The 25430-nt window shown below is 40.4% G+C and overlaps 1 protein-coding gene across 2 annotated transcripts in view; it reads right to left on the minus strand.

Annotated features, from left to right (window-relative positions):
* The window catches only part of klu (klumpfuss), a 103331-nt gene that overhangs the window by 62507 nt on the left and 15394 nt on the right, over positions 1-25430 (minus strand). The window contains exon 1 of one of the 2 annotated variants that reach the window (XM_012363498.2): positions 1537-2910. The exons of the other annotated variant lie outside the window; for it this stretch is intronic. The gene's annotated coding sequence lies outside the window, so the exon portion shown is untranslated. Of the gene's footprint in view, positions 1-1536; positions 2911-25430 lie in introns of those variants that run through there. 2 annotated transcript variants of the gene reach the window in all.

The raw sequence follows: 25430 nt of genomic DNA on the forward strand, positions 1-25430 counted from the left end.
TTAAAAGTGTATAGGAAATCTCGGATAATGTTTTAATACGGAGCACTCCAAAGATAGTTCCGCTTATATGCACGCTAAATTTCGCTTTTCAAGAGAAGCGGCGGTTTTACGCCGCTACGGGATATTGAGTAGAAAAGGCGCCGGCGGTATACAGGTTTTACGACAAACGCGTAACAGCAGTATGTTTAAAAATAATTGCCGTCTCGATGGCGACGATTAATACTATTGCCGGAATTAATTATTGTGGCGGCAGCTTATTAGATATTTTTATCGCTGCTCGTTAAATGGAAGCGCGCGCGCGCGCGCGCGGATACACTTACTCTCGGTACACATTCTTCGTAAATGATATCATTCGAAAGTTTGTTCTTGCCAAATGCGCGTTTTGTTAAGGAGGTGTCATGATGTTAACGCTCGCTTATCGTTTTCGCTGACAGCTTTACGCCGGGACCCGTAGTCGCTGGGCTGGAGTTGACGCGCAAGAACAAAGGAGCGATTTAATTGTCAACATAGCAGAGGAAAGATTGATAAATATGATGTTTCGGGGTGTGTAAGACACATATACGGATACATGCCAGTTAATGATCTCCGACAAGACAAGTGGCATGAGTTTCTACTTAATAGTATTCTCGCACCGGTGACGTACCTTACCCCTGCTGTCACGGAGCAATTAGTAGACTAACTTTCGTGATATCTCTGCCGATAATCTCTCGCGGCATGAGTAGCGCCTAACTCATAATGTTAACAGGAATTCATTATCTTTTGCTATTCAGAAATTAACTTAAATTTGGTAAATTAATGAATGGTTTTCAATGAAAATGGAATTAATTCGTGCATCAGATTATGCCGACATTATAACGATATGTGCAATTTAATGAAACGATGTAAATGCTGCAGAATTGCAATCAGATATAATTATGGATGTTGGGTTCGTTAAATGAATCGAGCGCCGCGTTTCACAATCACTAATTACTTTAATCTGTCCCTTCCGATGTAAGTATGAGATAACTTGCAAATCTTTTAATATAACTATATCAATTAGTAAGAAGACAGTAAAGTTTTAATTAGTTGAAATAAAGCAAATGTTAATACCAAAATATAAAAAATGCTTAAATATCATAGTTTTGCACTATAAAAAAAATTAGTGTAAAATTACAACCATTAAATTATGAGTATATAAATTTATAGCTTGCAAATGAACTTAATTTCTAATGTTGTAATGAAACAGGTTGTTCAAATAAATTGAAATTTACTTTATTTGTGCAGTCTTCTTTATTGCAATACTAGAAATTAATTTTACCTACAAGCTATAAATTTAAATACGTGTGGAAATTTGTACCTATAATAGTTCGTCCCAAAATCTTACCCACTATATTAATCGTATTTTTGCACAACATGAAGAACTCGGAATTATTTTTACGCTTTCTTACGGCCATTTAATTTATGCAAATAGACAAAAATTCGTTTAAAAGAGATTTAACAATCATGTGTATTGATCTGATATTTTCAAGAAAGAATTATGCGTCACGACGATCTCACCTCTCGTGCAGATGGCAGCGTGAATCCGTTTGTCGACGGTCGTTCAATGGTTGCGACGATGGAGAGCACCTTCCAATACCAGTACACTTCGTAGCCAACACTCCACTTTACTTCGGACTCATATTATTTGCATGTCTCACACTTTTCGAATCTCACTTTCCAAACAAGTCAACTTTTACTTCCGCGAAAAAGAATCGACGCAGACAGAAGTTTGACTGGCAAAGTTCCGTTTCCTCTTTGTCGTCGAGCCTTCGATAATTTTTACCTCTCGTGAATTGCTTCTCAATTTGTCGCAATTATATTTATAATATAAGAGAGGTTAGAAATGTAGCGATTTCAATAACGTAGATATTTTCATATCGAGGAAAATACGTATATTTGCGGCTGTATTGTCGGGAGTCTCCTCTTACATACATTGCTAATAAGCTTGTTTATTCCGCTCGACACTTTCCACGGTCGTGTCACGAATTTATCAATCATAGAGGCGAATCTGTAAACAGACCAATTCCACGAAATTTTGAATGACAGTTATTACAATCGTCCAATGAACCTTGTCTCTTTGATGTCGGGAACCGAGTCGCGATAACAAAGCTTCTCGACATTCTCGTGTTTAAATGTCCTTTCTTAAAATTACGTAGATGATATTTTTCCACCACAATGGAAACTCATGACAGGAAGCTTTCTTCGATTATTCCGACATCCGAAAATAGAACAGTCGGCTTTGTCGGTCTTTCTTCACGATTTCCTTCGAAGATCTCGGTGCTTCGGTTGTGCGTCCTGGCTGCGTCTCTAAAACACGTGATATAGCTCCAGGGATCCTGGACAAGATGCCGCGTCTCGTTATTGCGAAGTGCGATTCTTCACGCGGGGCGCACGAAAACGACTGGATCAAAGGGGTGAGCCGCAACAGGTGAGAGGGAAAAGAAGATGGGTAGAGTGGGAGGGACGCAGGAGGGAAAGAGACAGCGACGAAAGAGAGAGAGAGAGAAAGGACCGAGGACGAGGAGACGACGATGATGGTGTAACACTGCGCGTAGTAGCGGACAGTCGGCGACTAAGGCCCCCGAGGAGAAGTCACCTCTCTCTCCTTCGTCTTTTCTCTCGTCCTCTCTTCCGAGGGGTCTCTCTTTCCACCACACGCGTGGCCACTAACACACCGCCGCGTGCATCTTCAAACACGATAGTTCTCTCCTCTCTCCTCCTACCATCCCGCCAATCGCACGGGCCACCCTCCCCTTCTATCCTTCTCTCACTCTCCTTCTTACGGCAATGTACCGTGTCGTTCCTTCGGAACAAACTGCAGCAAAACCACTTGCGATGCACACACGGGCGTGCGCGCGCGCGATCGCGCGTGTGGGTACACCCGATTCGCGGCAGCGGCGGCGGCGGTGTCGGAGAAGTGTACGTGTCGGTAGAAGAGAAGTGGGAGATGGGACACGCGACACGAATCCTGGTGGGGGGAGAGAGAGTATGCGAGAGTGGGGCACGCACGGTCTCCCCTCGTTCCCTCTGGACCCCTCTCGGGGCGCCCTTTCCTTCCTTCGCGTCGGACGTCTCGCGCGTTCTCTCTTTTTCTACTCGATTCTCTCCGCCAGCCGGCCTCTCATCCGCGTACGTGCCTCTCCGTCTCCTTTGATTACGCGGGATACTTTGGTTTCTTGTACATTTCGTACTGGCTCGTATGATCTTGTTCGGGGCTAGCGGAAAGATTTTTCTCGGCCCCTTTAGCGTTCACACTTACTTCCAAGCGTCTCACGAGCGTCTCGCTCTGTGTATGTACACAGACACGCTTTACGCGGATTTCGCATAACATCCAGTAAATTAATGACAGTGTGACTGATAGCTTGACTGATACGAGTAATTTGAGATAGCATTATTCTGATTGATTAATTAAATAATTAATTAATGTTGCTGTTGAGAAAGAGAGATGATGTATGATCTTTCGGAGCAAAGATGCTTCTTTCAATTATTTTAATTAATGAAGAATATGTTGTGCAATAAATAGTGGATAGACGCATATTGCATTTAATTTTTACAGTATATAATGATTAACAAAGAATAATGTTAATGGAGAACGCCATGTGTCTTATCGATGCAACTACTTAAGCGAATTAGAATAATGGTGTTATTTATTAGCAAAACTATAGAGTGATAACAATCGTAATGAAAGTGATCGTTTGAACTATTTTGTACAATTTGATTGTACTCACCGATTTAAAATTTCGCTCCTCATTCACATACGTGGGATGTATCACCTCCACCATCGTAGCAAATTTTCATGTAGATAGCAATCTGATAATTTCTTCGAGACACGGCGTGCATTTCATAGTACATAGAAAATGTCTCAACGAAAGACGGTCCGAAAATTCGAGAATGATTTCAAAGTCGATCGCACATTGTATTCTCTCACAATATTTTCCGTATGCATAACGCTATGAGTGAGAAACGCATCGATGAGATAATCAACGATAACATCAACTTTCCTGCATTGCGGAAAGATCGAATTGCATTGACTATTAGAAATATCAGCTATGAGAAACGATTTCTTTCTATCGCGAATCGCGCGCTAAGGTTCCGACGGGATGGAAAAACAAACCCACGCGTGTCAATGAACGAGAAACGACTAAACGGCAACGAGGATTTTCGTTACCGACAATCTCTCAGGGGTTGCAAAACCCTCCCTCCCCCCTCGTCATCTTCCCCCCGTCGTTCCCCACCCAACGAAACGGTCGGTGAGAGAGGTGGCGAGCGTTCGCTCCCTCTTGGATTCCCACGCCGCACATACCGTTTCCTCGCCCCGTCCCTTCTCCTCCACCTCCTCCTCGGCGGCATCCTCGTCCCGACTCCTCCCTTGAAAACGCGCCCTTCTCCGGGGGTAAAGCGCATACTACCCATTCTGCGCCCCTCTCGGAAGTCGTCCGCCACCGCCCCCGGTGCACTCAACCGGGGGTTGAGATTCATTCGTCGTGTCCCACGCTGCGCGTAGCTGTGCACGAGGTGACGTAATGCCGAAGCAACTAGTGGCGAGACTTACAAAGAATGTACCGGAATTTCTGCATTTTCTCATTATTTTATGAATTATTTCAATTTTTAAATATGCTACAAGTTTTCTTTATGTCTAAGTATAGCTTACTTTGTGTTTCAATTTATACACGATTTTTGTTGAATATTTTTCTGATGTAGCAATAACTGAAATTCAAATGTATAATGTTCCAAATATTACTTAAATAAGTTAAGTAACTATTGCTGATATGATAATTATGTGAAAAACTCTTAAATAAGCGTGAGAAAAAATACGGAAACCGAGCGTCGTAATGAAAGAACCAGATATGTCAAGAGAGAATGCAGGGGCTTGATAAAAGTGTAGCGTTATATTCGATCTTTGGGACGAATCTGGGCGTGAGTCCACTGCCACTCGAGCATCGATGTTTTAATTAAAGTATCGATAGTGGAACCAGACACGGGTTTATCCGGCGTCATCTCATACGACGTATTGAAACCGGCTCTCGAAACCGACGCAGAAAACCAACCGATAATTAGGCTGATCGTAGACTGACAAAATTTGTAATAACAAAATAAACAATAAATAATTTAAAAAAATAATAATTATAACTGTGACATTATAAACGTTTGTTACTACTTACATGAATTGTCGTTAATTTAAATATTTTTATTTTTATTGTCATTTTTTAATAATATTATTGTTTTTTCTAAGGCTCCATTTCAATCTAATTCTATGCTTAAAAATAAAGCACTTATCGTAATTTTTTAAAGCCATTAATTAAGTATAGAGTTTTTTGCATTCGTTTATCGTGGCTAACCTGAGATAAGAGGTGAAACACATAAAATCAGGAGACACTGATTAAAGAGAAAGTACGGAATGGATCACGTGGATAATGTATGAATAAAGTCCGATAAAGCCAGATTATCAATGTTTACGTTACTTTCGGTGTGGGCGTCTCGAACGCTCACTGATCGCGCTATTCGCGTCCGATCATTAATACGGCATTGTTTTCTGTGGCGAGCACCCACCGCAAATGCAATCGATCGAGAACGGGAACATCGACAATTGGCCGCAATTGTATCGATCGAGGCCAATATGACATCGCTCGATCAGTGATTTCATTGCCTGGCGGAAAAGTCATAGATTTCATTGAATCGTTTCATGCTTTGATGCATCTGCAATATGAAGGTCAGACTTATCGTGTAAAGTATAATAGTAATATATATAACTAAAATAACCGCGTGGTTGTATAAAAACATTGTTAATTTTAAATGATAGATGATTTCTATATTTTACACAATTTATTTTATTTATATATATAAATATATATTAATTTATTAATTGTGCAATTATATAAGACCAAAATAAATTTTCTTGTTCATTGCTATGACTGTTTAATTGTTAAATGTACCAAAATCGAGGAATATTCGGCAAAATATTTTGAATTCAGATGATAACCTAAGTCGACCCGAATGCTCGATTGAAATTTTTTTCTGCGATATCATCTCACCGAGAAGAATATAAAATGTTTTACAACGTGCGTGTACTACCAAGTGCTTATTTTCAGAATATTTCGCGCGGTACGCGATTCTCACATTAATATAGCGTATCTTGCGTGGGCGTAACAATCCCGTCACTGATAAGCGATTCTTTATTTCACGAGTACTTATGATGGGCGATATCTAAAAACTTATTCTTTTCGTATGTAGTTTCGGAATTGAACCATTAATCACGCATATCAGCGATGCATATGAATCAGTGATACCAATCATTAATAATAATATAATTTAATAAACATTTATTATAAAGAAAAATTGTTTCAGTAATGTACTATAATGTTTTATTAATGAGCTAATTATAAATTTCTTCTCATATTATATTAGAATTTTTTATTCATTTGTAATCAATATTTTCTTAATAAAAATATTAAGATATTAATAGTTAAGTTTACAAACGATTTGAATTATACTGATTGAAAATTTTCACTCTATGCGAATGTACAGAGATTAGTTTGATGTTACTTTGTCTATCTAGATATTTAGATGTCATTTTATTTTGTATAAAATTTGATCAAATTATACCCCCCCCCCCTCCCGACTGTTTTTGAATAATAGCAGAGATGTCCATTTTTTTCGTGATAGTGAAACGAAAAATGAAATACGAGATGCGATGGAGAACAGCAGATTTCAAATAATCGGCGCGGCTTAATAAAATTAATATACGGTTCTCTCGGCGGTTCCTCGCCGTGGATTCGTGCGTCAGGAGTTTTGATCGGAGTCGTAGGTTCGGCGGGCCAACGAGATGTTCGGGACGCTCTTAACTAAGGGTCTACTAACTTTAAATCCGATAATGAATGTAATCAGCGGAAATAACATGGAATCTACGTTTGGTCTCGGTCGGGCCGCGGCCACATCCAGGTATACATTCTCTGACCATAGCGTGACTAATAATTATACTCAGTGAGGGATTCTCGTCCTCTCTCTCCTACGCCGTTATCTCTCGCCGAGAGCGAGAGTGGAAGCCGAAAGCCACAGACGAAATGTAGAAACAGTGATCCCGCGCACTCACAAATCCCAAGAGCACAGAAACTTGTTCGGAGTGAATCAAATCAATCTTGTAAATAATAAATGCAATTGCTTTTATCTGAAACTAATTTTGTTTGTTGATAACGTGTTTGCTTTAAAAAAAATCGTGCATTCTTGTTCTTGCGAAGCTACAACAAATTACACTAATTGCATTGTATATCTTGTATCTTGCAATGCATTTCTACTATCACGATGGAATTCTATTTTCTTATGCTGACGTCACATCGGATATCAACCACGAATGACTTTCAATCATGTATCATTCGATCGACATCGACACTATATACAATGTACACAATAGGCACGCGCGCACGAGCGAGGTACCTGTCGACCTCGCAATGCCAACCGAGAGCCGCGAGTAACGGTAGTCTTAATTGAATTATTGTTTCAGTTAATGTCGACATTCATCATAAGAGTACACACACGGTGTTGGAGCGGGATAAAGAAAACACGCATCCCGCCCAAGGAGTTGCGGCTCGCTCACAAAAGCGCAGAGCATTCATCTTCTGTCGTGTATATCACGAATCGCGACACGATGGACCTTCGTTTTTTCCTGCTCTTTTTTGCTGTGCAAAATTAAAAATAAATCTTGACGATTTTTTATCGACATAATAAATTTTTTTGTAATTTTTCTAATTCAAATCTTGATCAATTTTCTTGGCGTAATTATTTATTTTATTACGTTTGCCGTTATATATGTGTATACTTGACGAATAGATTTTTATATTGATGGAGAATTTTATGCGTTGCTGTATTACCTGATATTGCCGAATATATTACTAATAAATGAAAATTTATTCGCATAAAATTGGTTACAAGTTTTTAATAGGCGATCTTAATTTGCTGAATGCGAATATCACACGAGGATTTGCGTAGAAAAGCGTGTCATGTATACAAACAGATTGCAAAAAGTGCTCTACATAAATATTAAAGTCCGCCGTTACTTAATCTTAACTTCTCGATCTTTGATAATAAGTCATTTACTAAGTGCGAATGGGAGCATGTAAAGTTCGCACACGGCGATATAACAAATGATTAACGGGCGGGCGGGCAACACAGTTGTCGACATCGCGAATAATTATCGCGCGCGGCGTGTCGTCGGTGCAGCGTCAATTAAACGTTTCCACGTTGCCGCAATCCGGCCGTGGTTGCGTTGCAATTCTATGCGCGCACCGAACAGCGACGTCCTGCATCTTTCCTCGTTGGCGATATACGAGTTCCGCCGACCGCGAGGAATCGTTTTATCGATCACGACGGGCGCTCGAGCGTATCGAACTCTACGTTTTCTACTCGCGCTAACGACAACTTCCCTGAACGATCCTGCGAGGAACAAGATAATGCATTAAAATTATATTTTTAGTATATTCGCGATTAATTATTCACCGTACTGATCAAAGCGAAGGGTATAATAAAATTTAATTTGTTTTTTTTAAGAGTTGCTTTTTTTAAAAAGTGAATAATAATTCTACGAAATACATTGTTATTTATCACGGATATAAATACAGACTTGCTCGAGTCTTACGATCGAATCTCTCGACGATAGGACCACGGAGTGGGAGGCAATTGCAAACAGACCCACGCCTCGCTGTATTTGCATCGCTTGCGGAAACCAGACTGCGTCGATCGTGCGCGGTTGAATAAATGAATTTAGATTCGTAAGTTCGAGTGCAGTTTCCATTGCTAGATCGGGCTTGAATTCGCTTAGCAACACGCGCACACTTCATATTTTGGTGGCGGACAGTGCCTATCGTGGCGAATAATAAACAATCTCGATACTTTCTATTCTATTTGTCATTTCTACACCACTTCTATTTATTGCGCACTATATATTCTATATATTCTATTAAACGTTACGTTCCATTTTATGGGTTAAATTTTTATTACATTTTATCAATTTATTATATGTTTATAATACCTCTTAAATTTCCATATAGATTTTTACGTCATGAAAGTTAAATAAATGTAGCAAACAATTTTTGTTATTGCGCTTCTGATTGAAATCAGTAAATCAACATTGTATCTTCCAAGATGATAATGATTGTATCAATATGTAGTTGATTGAAGCTATATAAATAATTAATTAAATTTGTTTCAATTTTGACTTAAAAAATAAATTTTGAACGTAACATTGTTATCAGTGGAAAAATATCTATTTATCCTTATATTTTTTTCTAGATATTTGTAGATTCTAGGTCAGCAGGCAGCGACGTAGAAAGGAGACGAAAATAAGGCAGAAAGAGGAAGGGAAATCGATGCATAAAGACTGTGCAGATCGGATCCCTGGGAGTTTGCATAATTCATTCGGCTGACCGGCGAATGCATATTACCTCAGGATATCTAGCCGAGTCGAACAGTAGGATCAGGATACAAGGACCTCTGTTCTGAATATGAGGTCAAATCGCTGAATCGTCTGGAGATATTCGACATTGATAACCGCGGCTGGTCGTTGCGGCACTTCGAGGACCTAGATTCAGGATTTAACAGGATTGGCCACGTGTGCATATCCCCGAATTTTACAAAAACTATTTCGAAATGTTTGCGAGAGCCAGAGCTGACAGACTATAAAATTGCGCCAGTAAAAGACAATGGTTAAAAAAACCATCGCTTCTCATTACGAAATTCAAGGATTCTAGAGATCTATAAATATGTTTTATTTCAAGTGGCACAAGATTTAATTTTAAGATTGCCGTAGATGTTTGTTCTTTGAAACTAAATAACTTTATTTATAAAAAATGCTTGTGCTAATTATTGTAAAAAAAAATTAAAAAAGATGGGGGAAAAAAAATGTTTTTGAAATAAAATTCTATTCTCTCAAACGTTTAGCAGTGATTTTCGCGTTGCCTAAACACGCGGCATCCCGATTGCATCTGCTCCACCTGTCTATCGATTTTTCCGGAAGCGTCATCGGGGCGGGCTCCTCGGTCGTGACGGAAGGTGCGTGCCCATATGGGTGGACCGGCTCTCTCCCTCGTTTCTTCGCCCTCGTCTCTTACACCTCGAGGAAGCCACCCCAGGCGAACCGGAATCAAGTTCAATTGTCTCGCGGTGGCTTTTGGACGCGTGAGAAATCTGCGAGCAGCTGTTTCGCCGGGGGTTGCTCCTTCTCGCAATAGTCGTGACGTCACGTCACATTTTACTTGTCGCTTACTTGGTCAAACGAAGAGGATGAAAACATGTGCGACGGGGGAACGAAGGAGAGGGAGGAAGGAGACGTATTGCGCCGCGTGCATGCAAATTAGAGACGTTCGCGTCTCGAAAGGGTTAAGTTAAGGGTTCGGGCAACCCTGAGGGCGCCGAAATACTGGCCGGACCTCCTGTACGAGGAAACAGGGAGTTTCTCGATATCCTCTTTCGAAAATCTCGCCGCTCTTTATTTCTACGCCTTTCCCACGACCGCCCTCCATCACTCGCCCCGGCATTTTAATTAAGGCCACGGTTGTTGTTGCTTCTAGCTTATGCTTAACAATGCGATTGTGACCTGCTCGTCCTAAGACTGATTGTACGTTACGCATATACTTGTGCTTTATTCCCGTTTCAGGACATTGCGATTGTATCAAAGAAATTAGAGCAGTATAATCGAGAATATTTTTTGTTATGTATGTATGTGCAATTTTCATTATATGTATTGTATAATGCGTTTTATGCTAATTGATCGTGCTTTACTTTCAAGTTTGTTCAAGTTTTCCTCTAAAGCGTAATTTATGCGATGTGAGCAAATACTATCGAATTAAATCAGAGTTGGATAAATAATTTTTACAAATTTATTATCTTTTACAAAAATCATATCGCGATTTTTTGCGCAAATTTTCATTTTTATTTTTTAAAGATTAAAAATAAAAGAATATAATTGCGTGTGTAATTCAAATTATACCAACAGTCGAAGATTATATTAAATTGGAAAGATGCGTGCAAGATGCGTATTATCAAGTTCCACATGAGAAATTATAACAGTTATTTTACAATTTCAGTTGCTGTTGCACTACCGCCGACTACTTTACGACTCAGTTCGCCGATGCGAAATCTTTCAATCCGTCGTACCACAAATTGCACGCCTTTCTACGTGACGCGTATGCGAACGACGTTAAGCAACGCGGCTGATTGCGAGCGAAAGCAACTTGGTACTTGCCGGAGGCAGAAGCACTCCCGCATAAAGACAGTGCGGCATGCCTCGTCCTTTTCGTCGTCGTCGTCGTCGTCGTCGTCGTCGTCGTCGTTGTCGTCTTCGTCGTCTTGGTGGCATTTTGAATTGCAGATAATCGAGCACGATCGACGAGGACGATAATCGGCCCCGGCGCTTAGACATGCAGTGACTTATCTTCGGGCGACCGAGGGTTACCTGTCTCGGATACCTTTCCTCGTGCAACTCGGGAGAGTCGACTGGACCGATAAGGATCGAGATGATTCAGAACCTCCTGACCTCGGCCCGTCGATTCACAATGCAATCCGAATATACCGGCGCGTATGAGGAGCACGAATGAGCACACGGCAGAGCGACGAGCCGATCCTTCCGCGACGCTTGCTGTCTGGTCCTCGCCGATCGTAGATCGCAAATCGTTCGAATACCGCTCGTAATATGCCTTACATTGTATTTTGTACCGAGTTAAATTGTATGCAAGCTATCGAATTCGAACATCTGTGCAACATTCTTGAATTTCAAATAGATTTTTTATACGTACGTCTCTTCTCCTCTCGATTCTCCTCGATCGTATCTTTTTTAATATTTTTGTAAATTGCAATTATGAAGTAATTAAAAATACAGAATTCTAAAAAATGAGTATTTTGCTAAAAAAAGCTTTTCAACGCGACATTTCCCAAACTTTCACCATTTATCTAAAATCTTTTTATCCGAAAATTTGTACTGCATTTTGGCAATCTATGATAAGCGTTTTATTTATATAGCATTCGCGCAACGTTGATTTTCAATATAAGATTTTCATTCTTTTGTTTTCGTGTTTGGCATTTTTGCAAGTACAAAAAACATTGCTTTAGCGTATTATGGACAAACAGCTCCCACGTTGAGGCGCACGGTGCCTCCAGGTGGTAACTGGCACTCTTTATTCAGTCGGCATCCCCCTCCTCCCCCCTGCTCGAGGAACCCGAAGGAGTAGCGGCTCCTCTATTGTCGCCGAGGGAGTTATTAACGAGGGGATGACGAGGGGGGAATCTCGGAGCTTGTATAGCCGTGTGGGAATTGCGCAAGCTACGCAGGCGCGCCTCAAAAGCGGAACACCTTATTGCTTCCCGCCAAAACACCATCGGAGAACCTTTTATATCACGTTTAAACCCTACACGTTGCCGATACGTCACGCGAAGGATGCGTTGTGGGTCTAATATATTAAGGGTACCGGCGCGCAGGTTTGGCATCGTCAAGACTTTCCCGCCAAAATTTCAGCAGGTGACTATATATCATGTTCGCTTAAGATAAATGAAAGACGGACGCTTGTGTTAAAATTTTAGTCAAAGCAATTCAAGTATGAATAAATTCTACTATTAATCTTCCAAAAACTTGGTTTTTAATTTTTATTTTTTTTTAACGAGTTTATGACTTTAGTATTCTAAACATTACAAATTAAACAAGTCGGAGCTTAAAATTTATATTATTTAATTAATATAGTTTGCTTTATTTTCATAAAAATAGTTGTAACAAAAGAAAAAACTAAATGCATTTACTAATTTAAATAGTACCGTCGTTTTTGCATGTACCGAAATGCTGTGAAGGTTCTTTCAGTTGTGAGACTTGTCAGAGGTAACGCGCGTTACGCGAAGAACGATGACATTTCTCTGAATCGGTCTTGTGGGGGAACGAGTATTGTGAAGGAATTTTTCAAGCATTCACTCCCACGTTGAAGGCATACGCGGTTGCCCCCCACATTTGGCCGACGAGCGCACGTGTACACCGTCCGTTTCGCCGATGCATATTTCGGAGAGGAACTACAGGGCTGCGCATTCTCTCCCCCCCCCCTCTCTCTCTCCCTTTTTATGCACACCCTCGTTACGTGAACACGTCACCCTCTTGACCGCGCAAGATGCGAAGGGGAACATTTACCGTTTAGCTGGGAAAGCTAAGAGACTCGCCTTCCAAGCGTTCCATCGGTACCGATTGCGTTTTCATGCGTGCCGAGATTCCGGAAGACAAGCCACGGCATACACCTGGACACCTTTTTCTAAGGGTCAATGACATCATCGGCATCATCCCTCAAAGTCTCGTAAGAATGATAGAGGCATAATATTATTATTATTATTTATTACTTTTGCAAAAATATTTATGTTATTAGTTAAAATATTTTTATGCGTCAAAATAGAGAAGAAATCTTTATATTCATATAAAAATAATATATTCAACTAACTTTTTTCTTGTCATTTTCATGGTCAATACGAGAAGAGATATAAAAATATTATCTATAAGATTTGACAAATTTAATTGATTTGATTTATATGTGTGATATATTATGATATATCAAAAGAAAAAAGCCAAATTGTAAAACATCAAATTTATACATTAAAAAATAGCGTACAAAAATTTGATTATTTATGCATTGTATTTGACAAACACTATCGTGGTTTAAAGTATCTTATCACGGTACATTAAGACCCGACACGTTGGAACAGGCTCCACAACGCAAATGTATATGCTTTGGCAAAGTAGAGAAACGTTGTATTTCGTCGACGCGTCTCTCTGAAATTTTCACGTGGGTGGCAAAAACCGCACAATGGTGCGTCTGCCGCACCGCACAGTACCTTTTCTTGTCAGTGAGAAAAAGAAACATCATGTTTGTCTACGAGCGAAGGTGTTCGGGCGGCAATACGTTGTTGCATCGCCAACACCATTGTTCCAATAAGAGTTGCCATTATTCTGACATTACGATGTAATAACATCGCTTGTTACAACGAGAGTTACATTCGAATCGGCATAAATTGACGAAAGGACTTCCCGTCGTAAAATATTTCATTTTGACCTTGTTTGTGCGACAAAGATATAAATTTCTTATATATCTTAAAACTTTTAACTCGCCAAGCTCTTTTACCTTTAATTTTATCATATAAAATACTTATCAATAAGTTTAATTATTAAGAATTATTAAGAAAAGTTATCGGTGTATTTGCAAACACACGATAGTGCTTACCTATCATTTTATGCAATATTAATATATTAATACAGCGTCATGTTTTTATCGTAACGAATCGTTGAACAGGCTAGATTGCGCAAATCGCCTCGTGGACGTAGACGAAGAAGTTAAGCTGAAAATTTAACGCGTGGTCGTCAATTTTCATCAACTATCGTGAACGGGGGAGAACATTATGTGTACAGAACGGCTCGGTAAAGAAAGTAAAGAAGACAAATTTACAGTCCTTTAGGAGCGTCGGCTCGTCGAAGAAGGCGTCGCGTGAATCATCCGTGGTTCGCGTGGGCGGCTGAATCGTACAAGTACCGGCGAACGATACACGGGCCAGCGCGAGGGGCCTATTTCACGAGGTTGTCGTCGGTACGAAACAACTATTAGCGTGCCCGATGGCGCATTATGTTCCGGCGTGCACGCGCATTAACGAGCTCCCGGTTCATATCGCACAAAGAAATGCCACACACGTATATGCATACACGCGCGGTCATGTGTATACACACAACCGGTCCTAAACGCCCACCGCAGTTCTCCTTTCAGCCCTCTTTCCCACCCCCGCCGTGCCGATACCCGCGCCGAGTGCGGTCAACCTTTTCTTTTCTTTATCTCCAAATCGACTTCTTTCTTTCTTTCTGCCTATCCCCTTTTGTCTTTTCGTACGATCGACACGCCGCTGGCGTGTATTCAGTTTTTGACTCGCATTATTCAGATGACAGCTGTGAAAGCCGTTCATTGAGCACAATAAGTGTATCTCCTGACAGATAGAGTCGGACGACAGGCCTAATCGTCGTTTCAATCAGTTTCTAGTGCAAGTATTGTTAATTGACGCTTTTCAATCTGTATTATTATTATAATATTCTAAAATATTTTCGTTTTCAATGATAGCATTCGATATTAAGTAAATCGCTATTTACTTGATTTCTAACACCTGTCATTAAAATGCGTAACGGTAATTTTGAAATATTCTGCAATCTTTTTGCTTTTCATTCTGCGCCTTTTCAAAGAAGAAACAGCAACTATAGTTGCCGTGAAATTCGTTAATGTTCGTGGCTCAAAGTTCCCTTCCGAGTGATGAATCGATACGCATCATGTTTTCTCGGGGAACAAGAGGGGGGAGGGGGAAGAATGCTTTCCTCGATCGTCCCTCGGAGAGGAACCGGTCGTTAAGAGAACTCGACGCAAACACAGCGCAACACAGTACATAAACTTTCACGATTCGCCGTCGATAAATCGCCGGTAGTGAAAACCGACACAAGGTGCAAGTTGCAGGGTGAGAAGGGAGGCGATGGGTGGCTAGGCCTTCCTCCGAAACAAAGCTCACCCCTTCGCGGGGAACTGTGGGAAACTCGGACAGCTGAGGAAGGAAGGAAGACGTGTCTGCTCTCCCTTTTGCGGGAGAGTAGAGGAGTGCCATGAAGTAGCTCCTTTCACAGCCCTTCAACGAAGGATTATCTTTCCGTTCAACTAGCGGAGAACTGACATCTCAAGTCGCCTGCAGTCACTTATCATGTACTTGTTCTTGTTATTTATGCTAAGTAGTATGATTAATCTGCAATCTTTAAAGACGTTTCTCGCCTTTTCATACTTCTCAATTTTTTAAATTATGAGTTATGCAATTTTGACATAAAGTTTAAAATATTGGATGTTCGGATTTTCCAAACTTTGTATTTATAATTTGCATAATTTGCATCTTTACATTTCTAAATTTCTTTTGTAAAAGTTTGAAAAAATGTATTCTTATAAAATATAATTTCTTCAGGATGAATTTAGAATCCTGCATTTTATTTATATCTGCTGATATTTCTTTTCCATTTGGAATGCTCAACACGTATCACCAGTAGTTGATTTTTGCAGTAAGTATATAGATTGCCGTATGTAATCTGTTTTTACTGGAATCCTGAACGTGAATCGACAATATTATAAGGCTGATAGAGAGATCTTTGCCGAGTCTTCAGCGATTACCGGCGCTTCTACCGATGGTGATTAGGCGTCGGCATCGCATCTCGAGGATCATTCGTAATCGAGAACAGAATTGAGCGCTCACCGGGCACACTTGTACCGCTGATTGCAGTCATTAATAGAGAAAATTAATGAGTCGGTAGAGCCGACTCGTTTCGTCTTTGTCTCTCAGTGTTTCGACACGGTTCTCCTCTAAGCGCATAACGTCAATCCGCCAATAAATCATTGTAGTTTATACAGAACATAATCCCTTTCAGATACGGAACGTAATCGAATTGCTTTCATAACGATGCCTTGAAAAGGAAAATAATTTGAAAGTGCTGAACTTCCTCGCTGCTTTCTAAAGATAAAAATAGAGAAAGAAATTTCTATAACTCTCCAGTTATATCTATAAAAGAAAAAAAAAAAAAGAGAGAGAGAAAAGCAGGCGAAAGAGTGAATATTTATTATCCGTTAGGATTAATTCTGCTTGAGGAATTGATTGAAAATATATGATGCGCGATATAACAGTACTTTTAATAATCACATTTATTATTAGCGGTACGGTTAGTAATTATTCAAAATCTAAATATTGTATGAAATAGATGAAATATATGAAATGCTAACTGTGAAGTTTCTATGCGACAAATAATTATATGGAAAATGAAGGGAGTGATCTGACAGATAAAAATAATTTTTAACAGATGTAGAGAAAGATCTTCGAAAGATGGCAGTATGATTGAATTGCAGTTATAAAAGCCCAAAACGGATTTCGCGCATTTACGTTCAAATACGCGTCATGTCTTGGTCACCTTGGAAGGTCGCGCTATGACCTCAACTTTGAGGACTCACCCACGATCGATGGTCAGACGGCGAGTCTTCCGGAACGTTAAAACGTCTCGAAGAATCAGAGGAGCCAGTGGCATGCCTTTCACCTTGCGTAATTATTCACAGTTCATTATTCAATGTCAGATTATCGTACCGTGACAAGTGTTGCGCGACGGACTCGTGTGAGTTCTGCGGTGAGTATGCGCTCATCTGAATGTACGGAGTGGCTTAAGGCCGCAAACGCGTCGGTGAGAAACGCGCGTGTGAGTGATTAGAGGCCGTGCGTTAATCAGACGATGAAATATTCCACAAAGGAAGTGAGCTGGCTTGCCTTCTGGCGGACGCGGGCACGCGGCAAAAGTTGGACGTCCGTGTGGCCGACCAGTTCGAGGAATTCCTCTCCCATGGTCCTTCTGCCAACAGGAACGCAAAATACACACCTTCAAACAAGTTTTGCACCATTTTGCTGGTGGCTTGCCCGTTTCAAGTATGGCGACGTAAATAGAGAAACGTATGAAAAGTAGGATAATACTATCACAAATAGAAAACTATCCGCAGAGAACACAGTGATTGACAAATTTAGCGAGCTCTTCCTTAAGTAAAAATTTTTTTAACCGATTTAAGTGGTATTTAAACTAAAAACTAAAAAAAGTATCGAGAAAAACTTCCGTAAATTATTGTTCGATCGTTTCAACACATTTTGTGCTTCATTATCCACGAGTAAAATTTTGTATCTTATTTTTGAAGCTCAGTATATGTATAAATACTTAAATTCCTTTGACGATTATATTCTAAATGAAAGTATTTGCGGTCTCCGTGTTTTTTACACGTCGTCCATCGACAACGTGCGGGACCACCCCGTACACGCGTCGGTATCAACAGGTGCTGGTTTATGACGCCGCGGCAAAACCGTGGGCACCGACATCGATTCTGATGCAATTTAGATAACCGAAACCGATTCGACAACCCTGAAAACCTGAACGCGCGACGATAAAAGCGCCGGCCGGCCGACGATTCGTATATAAATCCGGTACTCTCTCGGTTGACATAATGCGTGAGTCGACGTATCACGAGATCTTACGAGACGGATATTGATTCTACACGCGACGTATATGGAGTACCTGTATCTCTACGAAAGACGTGGTCAGCTTTGATAATACATGCATATGTGATAATATGCCTATAAAATTGTGAACAAGAAAACAAGAATATGAAACGTCTATTGCATATTAGCCTCGAAAATTAAGTGTTTCATTTTATCAGTTTCATTTATCAGTTTCATCAAATTTATATTACTTATACGCGTTCGATAAGGCAACGCTTATTATAAAGCGCTATCGCGCTCTCGAAATTCTTCTATACTTCTGAATAAAGTCAGAATTTGTTGTTTAAAATTTTTATTTTATCTCTCATATCTTCCAATATTCTCCTTCGCTTATTGCAAATTCAGCTAATAATTTCGATGTCCGCGCAGAAAAATTTTATTATAGATGAAAAAGAGAACGTGAAAGAATACACGTGACTCAAACAGCGGAAGAGAAAATTCGCAAAGTTGTACAGGTATCAATAGATAATTTTAATCGGGAGTTCAGACAGCAGGACCTATCTGGCGCGGTACGGTTTATGTGAACAAGGGAATCGCCAACGCATAAAAGAGCACGAGCATTGTCGTTGTCCATGCCGATATATCTACCTACCCTCTTTATTCTCGCGATTCTATTTTCAGCCGAGTGTCGAAGCAGTGAGTACCTCCTTACTGCTTCGTCCTTCTTCCTAATAGCTGTTTATTTTTCTTTGTCGCAACTTTGGGAGTTTAGGGGGAGATTGCAGCTGATCTTTTGCAAAGGGCTTTGCAGAATGAATGTATGAGTGAATGACTCACTGATCACCATTAAAATTACACTTCGTGTTTGTGTGGTTATATATAAAAGTAAGCTGCATTATATAATCATATTTTTGGAAAACCGAGAACATTGCACTAGCAATAATAAAATAAAATAATCATTTCTATTACAACTGTCTTACTTTTATCTTAAACGTTGTAAGAAAAATAGAATGAATTATATAATACATATTCCGTATATAATATTAATTTTTTTCGACACACATTTATGAATTTTTGCTATTATACTTAACTGTGCACACACAGCATGTTCATATATTTTAATTTTTACTTGAATTAATTAAATACTATACGCATTACCTGCTGTGCATTCTAATTATCTGTACGTTTCTAAAGTTCTAACAGTATTCTTTATAACTTTCAAAGGAATTTAATTAAATCTGCGCTCAATGTCTAGTTATAAAATCGCGAGTTAACGAACTAACGGCATAAAATTAATTAATTTGGTGGATTAAACTTTTTTTCTGCTATCGAAGTTTCGAATGGCAGATACATTCGCTGAGGCACACTATATCTTATTAAAATGATGTTTATAGCCATTAACGGTACTAAAACCCGAAAGCCCTTCTTTATACTCCCCCCAAATCAGGACTTGAATGAAAGCGTCGGGGTGGGACGTCCGCTACAAGTAATTAAGAGGACTTTTATTTTTTCCGGGGTTCCGACCTCGTGAGTAAGAAACGGTCTCGGGTAATTAACGTGGGACAGGTACGAAGAGAGTTCCATTGATATTTATTGCCATTCGAGGTACGGTCGTCGCGCGCGAGCAAGAAGCAAACGTGACGTGTGGGTGGCGTGGAAAGAGAGTCACCCACGTGAGTGCCTCACCCTCGGCATGCACCGTATGTACGGTTTTACATGCGTGCTTACCGATGTACTCGGCACGCATTCGTCACCGTGTCGCAACACACGCGTGTGTGAGCGCCGTTTATTTGCCGCATTCAAGTATACGTACATTTTCACAGAAAATTCTGGCGTGGAATGCCGAGGTGAGTCTCGAATCGCAGTCTGATATATAATCAAAAAGAAACTTTGTGCCTATACTTCGTGCTGGATATCGTTGCTTCAAAATGTACATTAGTATCATTCAGGGATTCATTCCTGTTAATGACTTTTATACATAAATCTTCTTCGTATAAAATATCAAGTATATTATTAATGCGTATTAATTTCATAATATTTCTGTATTCATTCCGCCATTATTTTTTTTGTAATTAAAATAATTATATTCTTGAAGCATGATAATAAAGGCAATATCAATATCATCGTCATCATCATCATTATTATTACAATTATTGTTAAGCATGTTGTGGCTGTTATCATCTCTCGTACATCCTGAACGACTTGAGCAGCAGTAAATGCGCTCTCGTGTTATGTGAGCTTGTCTTGTATGCTTCAAGAGCTGTAGATGAGGCTTAATACGCTTGTGGTCGCGCGCGGGCGCAATGGACGCGCGTTGCATATTCATACCGCGGATGCAGTCGATGCTCCACTTCGCCATTCGGGAGGAGTAGGAGGACAGGCGTGCATAATCTACGGGCGGAGTGCCTTGAACCTTCCGCGATGCGATTTCGACGAAGCGAGGGTCTTCGTGGAAGAACCAATATCCGTGAGCAGGTGCGCGCCCATTAGCGTATCTTGTTGCGGAATGAAGGGTAATTTTTAAGACAATGTCGGTTACGCCGGCGATAATCATCGGTCGAAGTAGCGTATTTATTCGCTCGAATTAATCTCCACGCTCGCGCATGCTGCTGTATGATAATTTTGCATCGGTTAAGGAAACTTAATTAAAATTCCGGTGTCCTTATGACGATAATACGCGATTCTCGTTGTTTTTGATTTTGACGCGGCTTTTGGTTTTGAAGAATAGAAATTCAGATCGATCGCCGTGCCATGTAGTCGGAAGAATTATGATTTTAATAAAAATCAATCCCATTGCGTCTTATTGCGCGCCAATAACTTTAAAATGACATAAAATCCTTGTCAGATATTTAAATGTCGTCTTCCAAGATTTACAAGCTATAAATGTTGATTTATATCTTGAAAGTCTGCATAAATGTCGACATTCGCTGTATTGTTCGACAATCCTGTCGTCGCTCGCTTTCTTCTGCGGCGGGAATTGCGCGATCAACCAGGATCTCAAAGGCATCCAGGCTATTAAAATTCGATTCCCCAACACAACGAAGCAAACTCAGCCGTTCGTTCCTCCCACGCGCCGAGTATCGGTTCTCTCGCTCTTTCTCTTGGCGACGGATCCCATCGTGCCGGCCCGACGCGGCGGCAAATAAAAAAGGCAGGAAGGTAATCGAAAAAGTCGAGCAACCACGAAGTCTGGCTTGCACATGCCGAGGAGCATGTTGGCTCTATCGGCGTGCCCGCCCACGCCATGGTGGCACGGCCACGAACATCTCGACATGCTTCTCTTGCGAGAGATACCTATGCCTCTCTTGACAAAGCAATCTCCCGCTTTCTTCCTTGCTCAAATATTGTTTTTCAATCCGCGCCTCTGTGAGGAAATGATTCTTAACATTTTAAAATTACTGTCGTTGCTTTCATCCTTAAATTTATGACTTATAATCAAAACTAATGTATACATTATATTAATTATGCTATTCTTGAAAAAGATTATGAAATGTTATTCGTCTTTCTACGCGGCATAAAATTATCATCGCGTGGTAGTTTTATTCTTCGTTCTGACGCCCACCAACGGCCTGGTTATATTATTGCCGCTGGATATAAAACTTAATTTTGCTTCGCTGAAAAATAAGTTTGCGGCCGCACGATGCAACAGGAAGCGCGTTTTCTTCTTCGCGGGAAAGAAACCAGCTGTGCCTCGTTTTTGCTGCAACTTGCTACTTGCTTTTCCTCCCGTTTCCGGGATTCTCGTTTTTTCGCTCATTCTCGCGGCATACCCACTTATCAGCAATTTCGCGAACATCCGCGAAACGCTTAACGGATTATTTGGCAATTGCCGTGACGGCGACCAAACTTTGGGAGTCGATCGACGTTCGATTGCAAGAAAGCGACCCAATTTTTTCCTCTATCCGACGTATGTTTTTTTTATCCAAGGATCTTTTTTTACGTGAGAAATTGTTTGTGGCGTGTTGTAACAACTGCTACATGTGAAGTTGTTTCCATGCTCGTATTCATGCATTTTTAATGATTCTTCCCATGATTATAAATTAGCAAGATTGATAATATTGACAAAATAACGCGTAAAAATAACGCACCTAGATAAACGTATTATTTTATATCGCGGTATTCGGTATTTTAGAAAAATTATTTAAAATATTTTTTTATTTGCAATTTTTTTGCATTGATATTTGTAATAAATAGATATATATTAAATTATATTTATGAACTCAAAAACTTCAACGTATAATTTATCTATAAAATGTATATAGATGCATAATTTAATGTAGAACATACAAAATGTGTTTTGTAACTGAATCATCGATCTATTTGGGATCTATAGATTTATTCGGAAATAGGCTATTTTTCTAAACCACTATGTGAACGTGCATAGCAGACGTTGAATTTTCTTGGCGCAACATCGCTCTACCGAGCATCGAAATCACTACATTGCATTTACGAAAAATACTTCGAAATATGTATAAGTTACTTCAGTTCGTCATACCGACACGAATATAAATCCAAAAATTAATTCTGGTTTTAGTTAGCTTGTCTTCGAACGCAGCGCCCTTACTAACGATAGCTAACGAGGCAGTTTCGAAATACCATTTTAAACTCCCTCTTTTTTTTTTCGTTTGCTCTCTCGGGATGAGTCTCGTCAAAATGCGCGGGATAACCGTAGCGTCCCCGGTGTTTACGCCTTACATTTATGGTCGTGCGTTGGGTAGCGCGGGCGATTAATGTCGTCGGTATTTCATGGACTTAGCGCCAAATTGCGCCCGATTCCTTTTTAATTGCATTTTTACTCCCACGGGATCGACGAATGGGCAGGTACGGTGCTGCTCGTGAAATCCTCGGCTTTTACTCGCACGATGTCCAAAAAAAAAAAAAAAAATCTGACGACCCATTAATACGTAGGGAAGACGATGTGCACACGTGAGCTGGTTCAGAAAAGTTTTATTATAATATACCTTCGATTTATGCCGGAATCTAAGCCATCCGCGCACTCGCTGCTCGTAAAATATGGTATAGCGCTAATAATCTATCTCGCGTTCATATTTTTTCATTAAAATCTTTCTTATTGGTTGGCATTGTTTTTCGTAAAAAGATAAATGTTGTTCCATATCGTCTTCTCATCATCCGTGTTTAAGGAAATCTTTACTGTTAAAATAATTTCGATAAAATTTCGGATATTCGTCCGATTCCATTAATGGAAGTACGAGCTAACGGTCTTTCCCAGGCACTCTGGAAAGTTTATTCATTAAATCTTGCACACGTATTCGCGATTATCGCGAGCGGCGCACGCGGAACTTCTTCAGTCCCACCCATCTTGTATAATGTAGTATCTTCCATCAAATTTGAAGCCGCGCGTTCGCGACCCGGCACTTCACTCGGTACCGATCTCGGATCAGGGAAATCGCTGATTACGGTATCTCACGGTACCGATCGATCAGCTGTTGAGAGACGAGCGCGTTTCATCGATGCGGTGTGCGCTTATTGTTAGTCGATCGCGGCCGCTAAGGGAGAATCGATTCTCGAGATCTTCCGTATCTCAGACTCCGTATCTCCTCGCGGTCGATGTATGTACGTGCGGGTTGCGCGGGTTACAATCCGGCTCGTTACCAATGGGCCGCGGGGCCCCGTTTGAGCAGGGCCCGTTGGCCTCCTTCGTGCCGGAGAGCAGCCTTCGTGCCAATTCATTAAGCAGTAATTGAGTTTTCAGCTCCGCGATACGGAGACCGAGATACATCTATGTGGGATGTCCGATGCACGAAGGGGCAGGGGCGGAGGGGACAGAATGAAGGTACGACGGTGATAGAGAGCGGATGGAAGACGGTTCGGGATCGCGCGGGACGAGGAGAGGTCCGGTAGGGCGCGAGGAGCGACGTACTTGGAGAATTGAGCACGACAACGTGTGACCGATGTCCGAGCCGTGATTAACTAAAGTTTTAACAAGCTTCCTCCTTCCTCGAGCAAGCGCTCGACAACAGGCGCGTTCGGTTATTATTCCTTCCTAGAGAACATCGCGATACTTAATGGTTGGCGTGGCTAATGTCGGCGGAGAAGAAGGGTAAGCATCATTACGTCGTCTAGTGTGTGTTCGCTTCAGTTTAAATTGATTGCTATAACCCGTTGACGAGTTTAACGGTGTTTGTTGCATTCATATATTTTGTCAACGAAAAACCCTTCCGCGAAACTTATTTTTGCATCTATAAAATATAATTAATAGATTTCGTATTTATGTAAAATTTATAATCTTAAAAATGTAGTTTTCTTTTTTTGAATAAAAGACAAATATTCAATTGTCTAGAACGTATGAATATTAATGTAATGATATAAATCTCGCATTAAATGAAATTTAAATTAACGTGCAATTTTTTCGGAATAATATTGTTTTATGCAGTGATGAATGTCTTTAAGTAGAAAAAGACCCTGGACGGGCTTAAATAAAATGCTGCGTATAGATAATTGCAAACGATACGCACTTAAATATAATATTTCAACTTTATAATTTTAAACTGAAAATATATTAAGTGAGCAATTCCGCGCCAGCGCCTGACGAAGATGGTATTACTGAAGTTGTTGCGGCTTGGAAGGGATACAGCGCTTCCTCCTCTGGGAGCGCCTCTAAATCGAGAAGGGAACGAGTTTCGAGAATTAAGGTAATCGACCCGGCGCACCTGACCGAGGTTCGAATTACAGGCCACACGATGGTTTGTATCGTCCGTACGGGGCTATTTTCAGCCACCCACGCGGGCCTAAGTGCCGCTCATTATCTGGAAATGCCTTGCTGCCATTCCGCCTCCCTCTTATACGCGCGCGCTCGCGCTTGCCGCGGCCGACGTTACGCTACGTTACGCACGCCCACGCATGTCTAGCCGGGCACTGCGCTCTGTGGAAACGAGTTTTCACACCGCCAGCGCTGGATTTAGGCGCGGATTGAGGTTCGAACATACGGGTACCGTGTTTCGAACAAAGATAAATGTATCTTGTAAAAGAAATTCCTAACTGTTTTAACTCTCCTAATAGGCACTGGTCATTAGCAGTTCTTTTATTCCAAGATTTCATCTCAAGTAAATAATTTCCTCACATTGCCTCACACATGTTAAATTCATATATGCAATTCAATTTTAGCGTATGTATATTTCCTAATTAAAATAAACTTTTAAGTTTCGTCTTAAATAGAATTATTACTAAAAATTTGTCTTTTTAAAGGAATCGTTTTAAATGAGATACGATTGAGTTATATTGTTTTTATCATCATAAGCATATAATGACTTTTCATAATATAATAAGTATGTTTATACTGCTACTACTAATTTAGAAAAAATAACAGCGGAAATAATTAACCTGGGGTTCTGTTTTATTTAAATTCGTCCCTACAT

The sequence above is a fragment of the Linepithema humile genome, chromosome 5, assembly GCF_040581485.1.
Source record: "Linepithema humile isolate Giens D197 chromosome 5, Lhum_UNIL_v1.0, whole genome shotgun sequence".
Lineage (NCBI taxonomy): Eukaryota > Metazoa > Arthropoda > Insecta > Hymenoptera > Formicidae > Linepithema > Linepithema humile.